Here is a 4,361-nt window from a genome sequence, read left to right as displayed (position 1 = left end):
CCCATGGTGACGAACTCGGTCGGATGAAGCCTTTCTCGAGAAGCTTGTCGAGTTGTTTCTTTAGTTCCTTCATTTCAGTTGGAGCAAGACGGTATGGTGCCTTTGCGATCGGAGCAGTACCGGGAATAAGGTCGATCCTAAATTCTACTTCGCGATCAGGAGGAATTCCAGGGAGTTCATCAGGAAAGACATCAGAAAATTCAGAAACGATAGGAACGTCTTTGATTTCGTTTGGTTTGGATTCTTCAGTGACGTAGGCCATGAATGCTAAGCATCCTTGATTTAAACATTTGTTAGCCCTAATCATGGAAATTATGCTAACTTGGCCAGCGTCTTTGTCCCCTTCAATTCGAATAGTTTGTTTATCAGGGGCCTGAAGTTCGACAGTTTTGTTATTGCAAATGATACGAGCATGGTTATTGGATAACCAATCCATACCAAGTACAATATCAAAACCAGCAAGAGTCATGGGCAATAAACAGATAGGTAGAATATAACCAGCTAAGAGAACTTTTCCGTTTTCAAGGTCTTCAGAGATTTTAACTATTTCACCACTAGCAGTCTCGACGCTTAGAGTCTTATTTAACTTTGTTAAAGGTTCGTTTAATAGACTACAAAAGCTATAATCTATAAAAATTAAGTTGGCACCTGAATCAAACAAAACTCTAGCATAGGTGTCGTTGACTAGAAATGTACCGGTGATGGTTTCCGGCATGTCAGCGGCCTTTTTCGTGTCAAGCACGAAGACTCTTGCGTTTTCTTTCTTGTTTTGGCCACTTCCACTCGCACCTCCAGTCGCGGGTTTGTTATTCGGGCACTCAAAACTTAGAAGCCCCATCTCCTTACAGGTATAGCACGTCATCTTCTTTTTCCAACAGTCAGCAGCAGCATGGCCCGGTCTTTGGCAAGATTCACAAACGGCTGACAGGACATGTAGGCATTGCCCTCGGTGGCGTTTTCGACAAACCTTACAGAATGGAGCGTTCGAGTTGAACCCAGATCGATTTTGATTTGCACCCTTGCCTTTGAAGTGGGTGTTTCCACCAGCCTTTCCTTGATTGTTAGTTGATGTCATCTTCTTATCTTCTTCTTTGTTGCGGACAAGGCCGCCCATCTCGCGGAGTCGGCGGTTTGAGGTAAATGAGACCTTACCATATTGCGGATTTCCCGCGGAAATCCCCAAATATATCGCGTGACTTTGCTTGACTCAGGGTTAACCAGCTGGGGAACAAGGTGACAATACTCATGGAACTTGGTGTTGTACTCTCGAAGGTTTGTCCCTACAACCTTATGATTTAGAAATTTAGTTTGAATTTGGTCGGTTTCATGCATGGGACAAAATTTTGCCAACAACATCACTTTGAACTCTTCCCACGCAAGATCATATAAAACTTGATGTTCCTTGCTCATTATTAGCGTGTTCCACCATTCCAACGCCTCGCCTCTAAACATTTGAGCAGAGTATTGTATCATCTCTTTTTTCGAACACTTGCTTATAATAACAATGGACTCCATCTCCTCGAGCCATCTTACAGTCGTGATAGCTCCCTTGTCTCCATGAAATTCTTTCGGCCCAAAATATTTGAAGTCCTTGAACGAACAACCTCCAAGATTCAACTTCTTGAACTCTTGACGAATACCTCCATCAGCATTTGACTAGTGCATACTTTCTTCTAGGTGGGACGGTCTAGAACGAGGTTTGGAAATAGACTTTTGTGACGGGTTAACGGATCGGGAATGTTTGGATTACCTAGATTGGGATCTAGCTTCGGATTCTTCCCTAACCGCTTTCTTAATCATTTGTTGAATTTGGTTCATATATTTGTCAGGGATTGGTTCTTCCTGTCTATTTTCAGGTTCTTTCTCTTTCTTTTTCTCTTTCCTTTTGTCGGCTTCCTTTCGGGAAGCCTCAAGATTATTGCTCGATTGAGACATTATCTTTTTATTTTATTATCTTTTCTTTGAATATGAAATTTAACAAGTTTTTCTTTTATTAAACATACGTTTTATTTATTCAACATATGTATATGCCATACAAGATATATATACGGATTATTACAACACATAGATTCATATATACATCCATAATTGATGTATATATTTATTCCTATCCATACATCACTTAACACATAAAATTACATTAACATACAAACGATATTCTCCACAACACTTCATTTCTTGAAATTACACCACCAACACTTCAATCTTTCATGAATTTCTTCACAACCTTTGTCAACTTGTTGCACTTTCGAAGAAGCGTTTCTCCTATCTTCATCTTTTTCTTTTCATCAATGGCTATCTTCTTCCTCAACTCATCCGTCTCATGTAGGGCTCGATCAAGATGTTCTTCCTGTGACTGAGGAATGTCATTGGGATAACCGTAGCGAGGTGGTGGATCACGGTACCCCATCATAACCACGTCAAAATGATTCCTTGGATCCGGATATGGTGAAGCAGTCACATCGGATTGGTAGTTGAAGAAGGCTTCAGCAGCTTCATTCTGTTCCTGGATCTCATTGGCCTGTTCTTCAATGGACGGAATTTCACCTTGGTATGATGGAAAACTTGTTGACGCCTTACCCTTGAGTTCATGGAGAAATTGTATGTACGGATCAACAGAACCATAGCTTGGGTTTTGAGAGTATGGTTCTTCCTCTGGTGTTGTCACTTCATTTGGGTTGTCGGGATATTCTTCTTCTGGGTCTGTCTCTTCTTCCGGATACTATTCTTCCGGGTCATCTTCCTCCATTATCTGGGCAGTTTCCTTTGAGATTGCGGGCATGCGGAAATTTTCAAATGGCATTGTCACCCTCATTTTGGGTTTGCGAGATGGCCCTTCTTTGTTGATACGGGAGTCTGGGAAATCCATAGTAGAAGTTCCTGTGTGCCACCTCCGTTGATCTGAGTGGCATTGCATCCAGTCGGATAAGGGAGATCTTGGTTCCTCCTTGATCGGTCGGTTGGAGAGGAAAGCGTATGAAGGGTGAGGATTTGGTGGTAAATGTGTCGAACCTCCAGATGGGTAATATGGCGGGATCTCAGTTGGTTGATAGGTTGGAATCTCGGAAGGATGATATGTCGGTACTTCGGATGGTTGGTACATGAGTAAGATTGGCGGGTAGTAGCTTGAGTGCCTTGGTGCTTGGTATACTTGATGAGGAGTATTGTCTAGGTGATAAATTGGACTTTGCTCATTGCCGGAATAATGATGTGGCTTGGTTTGATTGTGATCCTCGTTGGTATTGAAGAATGATTCATAGTAATCTTTGCTCATGACACCTCTTGGAAATTTGTAGTATTTATTTGCCCTTCTTGCTTTATTATCATAATACTCTATTAATTTCTCGAAAGACATCTTCGATGGGTGGTTCAGAACGAGGAGAGGGAAAGAAAGGGTTACCAGCCAATCTTATCCCTAATTCAAATAAACAAGTAAATATTTTCCTATACTTGGATCGAAGCTTGGGTATTGTTTTATGATACCCAATTCGCTAAGATCGATGGCTCTGATACCAACACTTGTCACACCCCAAACTACGGCCTAGGAGTATGACACATATGTTGGTACCACAATTGTAATTAAATCAAAGTTACATTTTAATAGCGGAAGACTTAAAAACTAGTGGATTTAATATGTAGTATTTACATACAAAAGTCGGGATTTAAAAGTTCCCGAATATAGTTTGAAAGATTACTTGTTTAAGTTTTACAAAATAAACCATCATTTAACATTATATTATGTATAACAAAAATATCCGAGCCATCGGATTCTTGCACTTCGTCATCCCAAGTGCTAACCTTGGTCACCTGCAAAATGTAAGAATATACGTCAGCAACGAATGCTGGTGAATATGCTGACGCTAAAAATATTTTCTTTACCTAATGACCCCTCGATACTACGTAGGTCTTGGCCAAACGTGGCTTAGGAATAATAAAGTTAAAACAACACAATTCATAAACTCAAGTCTCTCTACTCGGTTCCCCCAGCAAACACCGCAGCGTTCGACTAGTTGAGTGCCTATACGTATACACAAGGTCATACTCCCCGCAGGCGAGTGTAATTGTGACCAGGTGTGATGTGCCCATCACATATGTAAGGATCCAGACAAACGTATACTATAGCCTGAGGCCAGTATTTATACTCTTGTTTATAAATGTTTTAGAGATACTTAGTCTCATGTAAAGTTTTTCATGTAACACGTTGACTCGTTTCAAAACAAGTTTGTAAAAGTTTGGGGCGTATTCACCTTTTGATTTGGATCGGCTTCAAACACCGTCCGAGGGTCTTTCCCGTTGCTATCTCGCACCTATAGTACGAGTATAACAAATTGTTAGTCGGATATAAAATCCGGCTTAAAACC

This window comes from Bidens hawaiensis, unplaced genomic scaffold, assembly GCF_021521415.1.
Source record: "Bidens hawaiensis isolate Kalapana, Puna unplaced genomic scaffold, B.hawaiensis_p1.1 tig00020693_1, whole genome shotgun sequence".
NCBI lineage: Eukaryota > Viridiplantae > Streptophyta > Magnoliopsida > Asterales > Asteraceae > Bidens > Bidens hawaiensis.
The sequence above is the reverse complement of the archived record's forward strand: the minus strand, read 5'-3'. Positions refer to the sequence as shown.